Source organism: Fundulus heteroclitus, unplaced genomic scaffold (assembly GCF_011125445.2).
Source record: "Fundulus heteroclitus isolate FHET01 unplaced genomic scaffold, MU-UCD_Fhet_4.1 scaffold_39, whole genome shotgun sequence".
Lineage (NCBI taxonomy): Eukaryota > Metazoa > Chordata > Actinopteri > Cyprinodontiformes > Fundulidae > Fundulus > Fundulus heteroclitus.
In genome coordinates, this window is record NW_023396803.1 from 668,303 (window position 1) to 679,192 (window position 10,890).

Consider the following 10,890-nt stretch of genomic DNA (forward strand, 5'->3'; position numbering starts at 1 on the left):
GCTGCAGCTTCTGTGACAACTCTTTGTCCAAGATGCCAACCATGATCCAGTCCCTAATGTGTTCATCTCGGTTCGCACCAAAGTCACAGTGCTCTGACAGTTCGTACAGAGTACAGATAAATGTCTCTGCGCGTTCGCCAACATGCTGCACTTTGGTTGAAGTAGGCCCGTTCGTGGATAACGTCGCTTCCTCACCAAGTGCATAGACCAGCGTGCTCACCTGAACCGGACCAGCCTCCTTATCCAGTTTAGTCGCCGTCCTGTAGTGGGAAAAACGTTTTTTCCAATCAGGCCACTCCGGCGGGTTCTCGAAACAAAAACTTTCCGGTGGTTGAAACGTCGCCATAGCTCCGCCACTTCTGACACCATGTGATAAACTTGCTCGTTTATTCTAAAAATAATGAGTTCCTTGTTGTTGTTTCAACTCCCGGCTTTTATTTAACAGGTGCTCTCTTAACACAGGTCCGAACAAAACATCGGCTGCCATAAAAACAGCCCCTTACTGTCATAACATATCTGCCATAAAGGGTGTGTCGCAAAAAACACATTCTCTGACAGACGGCACACTGGATTCTCTCTCCCTGATGGAAAACACCGGCAGCTGGAACCCGTACATGACATAGAACGGGTAAAGTCCAGTGGAGCTAGAGGGTGTGGAGTTGATAGCGTGCTCCACCCATGGCAGGTTCGAGGTCCACTTGGTGGGGTTGGCCTGACAAAAGTGATGCTAAAAACTAGTCTGTGCATTTCTTATGTAGCCCTGTGCTATATTTTGGATTAATGTTAATACATGGGAATGTTTTAGTTCATTAAGATTTAATAGTTTAAATAAGCTGAAATGTTTAAAAATGTTTTAAAAGCAATTTCCAAGCATGAGTAATATTCTTATGTTTAATGCTTTTGTTTTGTACATCTTTGTATTTTATTTTTGTTTGCAGTACTTGCTGAATTATTTTACTAATTTCTAATTAGTCAAGAATACCAACCACAGAATTGCTGCGGAAGAAGAAGAAAGAAAGGAAGAAGAGGAGTTAGTTGGAGGATGGTTAAGGAGACAGTCAGCTCGGTTGTTTCTCCCAGGTAGCATAAGCTAAATCCAAACTTTTCCAGGCTATGGGAAAGCAGCTGCAGCCAAGCGTTCGGCTAGGACACTTTATATTGCAGTGGACTTTATCAAGGTGCTCCGGGACATTTTCTTATCCATCTGTTTTAGAAGCAACAAGTTAGACCTGTGTGAAAACTGCACGTGACCAGCGCGAGAGCGCACCAGGTTCCGAGACCGTGAGGAGAGTTGGCTACAGTGTTAGTGAGCTACCTGACGGCTGTGCTTGGGAACTGTAAGGTTTAAATCATCCTGAACATCGAAGAAGTTGTTTTTTTTTTTTTTTTTTTTGGATAAGACGGCTGAGACCAACTACACAGTGGGAACTTGGAGATTCTGCGCTGCGGGAGTCCATGCAGGAGGTGTGTGCTGAGGGATGAGCCACGACAGGTCCATGCTACAGTTGTGAATGCTACTTTTCGCTGCTACTTCACTTTTCTGTGCAACGGTTAGGTACCTAACTCAGTTTCTTTTTATTTGCTCATTCAGTGAAGCGGCCAGTGTTTAATTTTCAGGTCCCAACGCACCCAAACGACGTTCAGGCCTGCAACGGGTATTTTCTGGGGTTTAGTTATATTGAAAGCCGGCATAGTTTATGACATTTAATGGTTACTTTGATTTTGTATTTGAACTGAATGTTTGTTGATGCCACTGAAAGTGACTGATGAACACTGAGTGTTTGAATTGGTAGCTCTGAAGGGTATTTTTTCAGTTTAAAGGGTATTTCTGTTAAGATACATTAATTTTAAGTGTGCATTGTTTTAAGAGCATTGTGAATTTATTTGAGCTTTGATCTCACTCTTTTGAGTGAGTATTTTGATTTATTGAGAAACACAGCGAAGGGTATTCTGCATTTATTTAAATTCTGTAATTTCATTTTACCCTTATTTTTAGTAAAAAGTAAAAAGACATTTCCTCTTGCAATTCATTATTTTATTGTGATATTCTTACCGGGTTAAAAAGGTGTATATTTTTCTACATAATATTTACAAGGGTGCTCATAACCAATCCGATAATAACGACTGCAGTTTTATCACCTTTTACTGATAGGAACTCAGGGCGCCCCATATTTAGTTGATTCACAAGTTTTTGGATGTTTTGCCAGTAATGTAGGCAAGGTGGCGCTATACTTACTTCAAGGCTGGACTATTGTAATTCTTTACTATCAGGAAGTCCACAAAATGTAATTTGAAGCCTTCAGCTGATCCAAAATACTGTAGCAAGAGTTCTGATGAAAATCAGCAAGAGGGATCATATCTCTCCAATATTAGCTTCCCTTCATTGGCTTCCTATTAAATCAAGAATAGAATTTAAATTCTCCCTCTCACGTATAAAGCCCTTAATCAACCTCCTTCATCAGACCTCTCAACTTTTATCAAAAGTTAAGAGTGAGATTATGCTAATTTGGGGGGCGGGGCTTGTTTGGGGCGGGGCTAACTGGACCCTGGAAGAGCCGGTGGAGTCTCAACTCCATCTCATTTAGACATGTATCACTTTTGTTAAAAAGAGAAAGAGACGTATTAATACCTTATTGTTCAGGTAATGGATTAAAACATAAAAAACACACAATTGTTCAAATAATACTGAATAAAATTAAGTAGTTTTAAGTTATTCACCGAATTATTACACTGTTACACATTAATCTATGGGTTTGTTTATCATTGTAGATCTATAACCTGATTGGTGAATCAGGCTGAGTTTCATCAAGTCTTTATGGTCAACATTTTCCCCTCAGCAGCAACACTGAAGCACACAGAGGTTCCCCCTGCGTCTTTATGCACGATCCAGCTGCTGATGTCTCCTCTTTTCAGCTCAATGCACTTCTAGACTGTTACAGTTTATAACCAGCCCGTTGCCAAAAAACGCATCCCCTGCTGTTTCATAGAAATATACACTTGTAGTTGATGTAACATTTTCTACGTGTTTACACATGTGTTCTGAACTACTAGTGTGAATTTCAGGTGTGTGGGACAATTTTTAGATTAAAAAAAATAGCGTTTTTTTTGGCAGACCCATTGGCAAAAAACGCATCCCCTGCTATCTCAGAAGAGTTGACACTTGTATGACTGTATTCCTGTATATCCATCTGTAATTAAAGGACAAGGGTCAGCAAATGCAAATTCTGCCCTGTAAAACAATGACAGCGCAATTGTCGCTCTATGATCTGAAGCCTCATTTGGAGCTTTTAAACAGGCTTTTGAAAAACTTTGATAATTTGCTGCTGTAATATTATAGATTTTTCAGAGTAAAAAGCTATCAGATGTGCAGAATCAAAACATAACAGAAATACAATTATAGAGCATTCAGTATTGTAACAAAGCCCACACTGTTTCTGGATAAATAGATTATTGTATGAGTTAAGTTCTATTCCGTTTTATGCCTCTTTCCTTGTAAGTTTGAAATGTCCCATGCTCCTGAATGCACCATAGCTTTCTGACACTCACAAATGCATCAGACTGGTCTATGTATGAACGCTGTGTCTGCACGTTTGATCTTCCGCTTAAGAAAAAGCTTTTCAGTTTCAAAACTCACGTCGGCTCTCACGGTTTATTGTTGTGTGTGAATGACAAGAGACCACAACAAATAAATCAGCCGTACCTCGGATAAAAACTTTGGATTTAATGTTGTTCATAACACCCGTACTTTTGTAAACAAATCTGCCAAATACACACAGTTGTTTTTCACACTAGAAGTACATTTAAACGTTTTTATATAATTAATATAAGAACAAGTCGCTCCGTTGGTCGTATTTTAATTCGTTTTCCGTCGATATTCATTTGTACAGAGCGAGGCGCGCTCCCGCGACAGGGGATGCATATCTCGGCAGGCATGCACTTTTGAGCATAACACCGGCTCACTTTCACCACCGGTTAGGACTAAAATTATTCATAACTCTGATCACTCTTCCTGCTGCTCTGTTAACACGAACTGCAGCAGGAATTACTGATGGCCACAAGCTGTGAAAGAAGCCGAAACATCTCAGCAGAAGGCGGAGTTTTGTGGTCCGCAGCCTAGATGGGCTTTGTGATTTTTATGCGTGAGAAATGCCATGTGTTGCGTGTGAGCGTGTGAAGTTAGTGAAATGCATGTGTCACACGGTCAATGTGTGAGAGTTGAGAGCTATGTCCTTCATATATCAGAGCTTTGATTACCCCATATGTTCTTAAAAGACTGCAGGTCTGCTGGTGGTTCCTAGAGTCTCTAAAAGTAGAATAGGAGGCAGATCCTTTAGTTATCAGGCTCCTCTCCTGTGGAACCAACTCCCAGTTTTGGTCTATGAAGCAGACACCCCTGTCTACTTTTAAGACTGCTTAAAACTTTCCTTTTTGACAAAGCTTATAGTTAAAGGGGCTCATGTTACCATGAGCTACTTCTATAGTTATGCTGCTATAGGCTTAGGTTGCTGGAGGACATCAGGGTCTAATTTTCTCACACTGCTGAGTTCTCCAACATCTCCCCAGTTTGCATTGTTTGTTGTTATTTCAACTTGTAACTTTTTTTTTGTAAATTTTTTTTTTTTAAAGTAGGTATACCTGGTCTGGTGTTCTGTTAGCTTTGACATCATCCAGGGGAGGCAGATCATCTGCTTTTACCATATAACATAGAAAGAATTCCTGGATCAATGTGTGCTTCTGTGCTTCTGGTGTCTCTGCTTTGTCTTCTCTAACCCCCAGGCGGTTCAGGCAACTGACCGTTCACACTGAGCCTGGTTCTGCTGGAGGTTTTCCTCTCTGTTAAAGGGGAGTTTTCCTTCTCACTTTTGCTTCATGCAACCTCAGTATGAGGGATTCCTGCAAAGCCATCAATAATGCAGATGACTGTCCACTGTGGCTCTACGCTTCTTCAGGAAGAGTGAATGCTGCTTGTCAAGACTCAATCCATTTGTTTTCCTTAGATAGGAAACATTTTGACTAATCCGAATGATTTGATTGAATCTGACATTGTAAAGTGCCTTGAGATGACGTGTTGTGAAATACTGCTATATAAATACAATTGAATTCAATTGAAAACCTTCCCCAAAAGCTGGAAATAGATACTGATGGGACTGTGGGGAGGCTAAGGCTGTCACTTCCAGTGATAACTAAATGCTGCAAATATTTAAAACACATTTCCCCTCTCTTCAGATTTCCACACCATTTCCCGATAAAATTGTTGTAGCATGATAAAATGTGGAAAAAAATTGTTTATCTTTGCTTATAGAACTCACCTCAGCTGGACCACATTGTGGATCTTGTTTGACCTCAGTGTGGTCCTTTGTGGTATTCAAAGTTCTAAAATAGAAAATATTTGTGACCCTATGAGTGCATTTGTGTTGTCTGTTTTCGTGTGTGTTCTGTCTGGTCAGTGAAGGCCTGAGCCAGGCTGACGAACCACTGTAAATTTCTTCAGCCAAACAGACCAAAAATGTCCCCGTTTCCGCGGCACAATGTTACAGCTTATCGTGCCACCTGTTAGACCATCCAGAGCTTATCAGAATGTAAAAAGATGAGTGGCGGCCTCTCAGAACTAAGAGTGAGAAAATAAATCTGGAGATGAAACAGACTCAGTTTGACACAAATGTTTATTTTGTTGTCAAAAGAAATAAAACATGCATAAATCTACTGAATGCTCCAAGTAATAATCTTAATAAAATGTTTCAGCATGAGGATGAGAGAAAAAACTATATTTTCTTTTCTGCTTTTATAAATGTAGCCATCAATGGTTATTTGTTTGCTATTAGAGAATAGGTATTATGTCTCTGTGTAGACATGTAATCAGGTAATAAACCTTTGATTTTGCTTACTGTTTTTATTATGATTCTATCTTGTATATCTATTCACCTGTGCAGCACTTTGGTTGCTTTTTAGTGTTGTTTTGATTTATTTATTGAATGAGTCACTCTCAGGAATGACTTGTGGAACTATGACAGGTTGTCACATGTGCAATAAATCCAGTCATGAATGTTGTGCTTTATTAAATATTTCTAATCAATCTTAGAGATCACATGTCTTTAGAAAAATATCATATAGGTAGGCAGACTGTTTCAATAAACATTTGTGAAAGGATTGGTCACTTTCAGGAACGACCCATGGAACTGTGATAGGATACCATTCGTGCAAAATGTCCAGTTGTGAAATGTGCTTCCAACTGAATGTAAAAGCAAAGAAATACCTGTAAAAGCAGAGAAATACCTGCAGTATGTAATCAAGTTTACTAAGATAAACCTTTTACATTTCATCTTATTTTTATTTAAACCGACATTTCTGTATCAAAACTGTTTTTGTATGATGTAATACTATATTCTTTAATTGGCTGTAAGCAGGAAATTATAATTAACAGAAACAATGGCTTAAAACATCAACCTTTATTACACTATGTAGTTAATAAATATAATGTGAGACAATATGAAAATGGAATTCAACTGAACTATATATTATTTACTGTATACATACTATATATCATATACATACTTTATACACTATATTGCCAAAAGTATTAGCTCACTTCTCCAAATAATTAAAATGAGGTATTCCAATCACTTCCATGGCCACAGGTGTATATAATCTAACACCTATGCATGGAGACTGTTTCTACAAACCTTTGTGAAGATTTGTGTGGGTCACTCTCATAAGCTCAGTGAATTCCATTGCAAAAATTCTTCTCTCCTAAATATTCCACAGTCGACTGTCAGCGGTATCATAACAGAGTGGAAGTGACTGGGAACAACATCAACTCATCCCTGAAACGGTGGGCCAAGTGAACTGACAGAGTGGGGGCAGTAGATGCTGAGGTCGGCAACTTTCTGGAGACCTCGCTGCAGACCACAAAACTTCATGTGGCCTTCTAATTAGCTCAACAGTGCATAGAGAGATTTATGGAATGGGTTTCCATTCTGAGCAGCTGCATCCAACCTATACTTCACCAAGTATAATCCTATCCCTGAGGTTCTACTGAACACGGCTGATCGCTGCAACTCTAGTCAGAGTGGTTCCACACAGCACAAAGCTGCACATTTTTGAAGGACACAGAAGCGCCTGTGCTTGCCGCTTCTCTAAACTATGCGGCTGTTCTACTTTTGACACTCGCTGTGCCAACTCCATGTCAACGTAGAGCAGAGCTGGTCATTCAGGCAGGAAGTCAGTTGATAAAAAAGCGACGTTAATCCAGTAAGTTTACAAATAGAGACTACATTTGCAGACTTTGGATGACATTGTACAGTGAAACATCAATATGTCAGTATATGCAGCTCTAGCACCAATCCACCAGCAGATCTCACTTGATACTTGACTCCATGGAAGACAATTTTAATTTTCATTTTATTTAAACCCTAATATTACACTATTATTGTGCGATGATGCAATCCTCGCTTGATCCAAGTCCAATTGGGTACTCCACTCTAAAATCACTCCTGTTTGGTGTAGCCCTGGGCTACACCAAATCAGATGCAGTGGTGCAAAGCATGACATCAATGACTTTAGAGCAGTGGAGGCGTGTTGTCTGGAAAGATAAATTGTGTTTCTCTATTTCGTAATCTGATGGATGTCTCTAGGTTTGGTGGTTTACAACTGTATTATGCCAAGTGTAAAGTTTGGTGGAAGGTGGATTGAGGTATTGAGTTGATTTTTCATGAGCCAGGATTGGCCTCTTAGTTTAAGTGAAAGGAACTGCTTCAGCATACCAAGAGACTCTGGCCAATTCCATGCTCCCAACTTTGTGGGAACAGTTTGGAGATTGGCCTCTTCCACTTTCAACATGACTATGCACCAGAGCACAAAGCAAGGTCCAGAAAGCTATGGATGAGAGAGTTTAGTGTGGATGACCTTAACTGGCCTGCACACCAGATCTGAGACCTGACCTCAACCCAATCGAACACCTTTGGGATGAATTACCAAAAATCAGTATATGACCTGTCAAGTTACCACAGGCTGTGGTGTGTTGAGCTCGTCCATATTCCTTGTAATAATTTGGACATTACGAGACATTACAAAAAAGTGACAAAAAACACTTAAAACTGTGTTGTTGATTAACTGTCTTTCTTTTTATTTTTATTAAAATCAAATTACATAATTTAAGTATGATTGTTTTTGATACAGTAAATCTGGGACAATTTTTGCATAAACAGGCTGAAAGGAGAGGCATGTCTGTACATGTCCAGTAAAGGCTGGTCAAAGAAAGGCCATAGATGGCTCGAACGGAAACTGAATGAGGAAGAGCCTGGTTGACTGGAGCTGGCCGCACCCTTTTGCAAAATCAACAAGGACTCTGGCTGGAGGAAAGAGTTTTTCAACCCTCACCAATGGTTCTCAAGCACATAACAAGGAGAGGGTTTGTGCTCAGTTGTCATCACAAAAGACAAGTCAAACGGAGCAGAAGAAAGAAGACACAAGAAAGAAGATTAACTGCCCAAATAAGGACTACGGACCCCTTGTCTCTGAGAACCAGCAAGGCTGCACCCAATGCCCTCTCCGTGTCTCTTCGACAATTCAGTGCCAGTGATCCACAGATTCTACTGGAAGTGCCGCTGTGGCTTTGAACTGGTCGATGAAAGCAGTCTGAATGTTCCAGAGATGGGAGCCTCATCCACCGGATGTCAGAGCTTAAGCTGAAAAAACTTGTCAAGTGAAAGAGATGAACCTCAGCCCATGCTGTCAGGATGGATACTCAAGCTGTGAGCCTTTGTGAGCAGGACATGATCTGGACATCAGAGCATTGCCATTAAGAGGCACTCCCTGCTGAAGTTTACTAATTAAAGAAGCATATAAAATTCACTTAGAAGTTGTGGACATTCGATTTATGGAGTAGATTTTTATTGAGTTCTCTAATGATTGTAAAACAGACATGGTACATGGTTCTAGAAATATCTAGGAGGTCTTTAAAGGTTGCCTGTAACCAAACTTAATAAACAACACCCTTCGGACTTTTCAGTCACTAAAATGTAACCGATCCAATTACAATTGCCGTTAACTAAGGTGGTGGACAGGAAATAGGTGGCCTCAGGTTACTAGGTTGCCCAACTTGTCTACTGGAAAAGGGTGTGGCCTTAGGAGGGAGGTGGTTAGTCGATCAGACGTGTCCTACTTATCTAGGTGAAAAGGTTTCATGGGAACTCTAAGCATGGTAATACTTGTTAGGCTCAGAGGTCTTTAGAACCCTAGCTAGTTTGAGCTTTAACCCAAAACAGAGAAGGATGAAGAAGGGGGTTTAGTTCCAGTCTGACAACGGACCTCATAAATAGGCTTTTGGAAGAATGGTAAAAGTTACCATAAACTAACCCCAGAAACTGTTGGAAAGCCTTCGCGGAAGGGTTGAAGCTGTTAAAGCTGTTAAAGCTACAAAGCGTGGACCAACATCGTATTGAATGGAATGTCACTTAAATTCATATGCGAGTTAATGCAGGTGAGCAAAAATGTTTGGCAATATAGAGTACATACTATTGTACCAGAAATAACTATACCAACACTAAATGGGTTTAATAATAGGCAAATCATTTTAAAAATTACAGGTAAAAATTGCCTGTTTCAAAAAGCCACACTAAACTGAGATCTTTGGATGTTTTGCCTATGTAGGTGCTAGTCATATAATTAGAATCTGAAAAAGTTGATTTATTCAATAATTCCATTCATAAAGTGAAACGTTCATTCATTACACATAGACTATGCTTCAAGTGTCTATTTCTTTTAATGTTGATAACTATAACTGAGAACTAATGAAAACCCCACATTCAGTATCCATTCATTCCATTCTCTTCCACTTATCCAGGGTCGGGTCGTGGGGGTAGCAGCTTCAGTAGGGAGGCCCAGACGTCCCTCTCCCCAGCCACTTGGGCCAGCTCCTCCGGGGGGATCCCAAGGCGTTCCCAGGCCAGCCGAGAGACATAGTTCCACCAGCGTGACCTGGGTCTCCCCCTGGGTCTCCTCCCAGTGGGACGTGCCCAGAACACCTCACCAGGGAGGTGTCCAGGAGGCATCCTAACCAGATGCCATCTCAACTGGCTCCGCTCGACGTGGAGGAGCAGCGGCTCTACTCTGAGTCCTCCCCGGATAACTGAGCTCCTCACCCTATCTCTAAGGGAGAGCCCAGAAACACTAAAGAGAAAACTCATTTCGGCCGCTTGTATCCAGGATCTCGTCCTTTCCAACCCAAAGCTCATGACCATAGATGAGGGTAGGAACGTAGATCGTCCGGTAAATTGAGAGCTTTGCCTTTTGGCTCAGCTCTCTCTTCACCACAACGGACCGGTACAACGCCCGCTTCACACCAGACGCCGCACCAATCCACCTGTCAATCTCATGCTCCATCTTCCCCTCATTCCAGAACAAGACCTCAAGATACTTAAACTCCTCCACTAGGGGCAGCACATCCTCCCCAACCTGGAGAAGGCACTCTATCCTATTCCGGCTCAAGACCGTGGTCTTAGATTTGGAGGCACTGATTCTCATCCCGGCTGCTTCACACTCAGCTGCGAACCGTTCTAGTGAGAGCTGTAGATCACGCCCTGATGAAGCCAATAGGACCACGTCATCGCTAATAGCAGAGACGCAAAAAGAGATAATTCAGTGTCTCAGAAAATTTTAATATTGTGTACTTAAGACCAATAAAAAAAGGATTTCCAGAAATGTTGGCTAACATGAATAATGGGCATGTACAGCACTCAATACTTAGTTGGGGCTCCTTTTGCCTGGATTACTGCAGCAATGCAGCGTGGCATGTAGTCGATCAGTCTGTGGCAGTATCAGCTTGCTCTGATAGTGGCCTTCAGCTCTTCTGCATTGTTAGGTCTGGCGTATCACATTTTCTTCTTCACAACA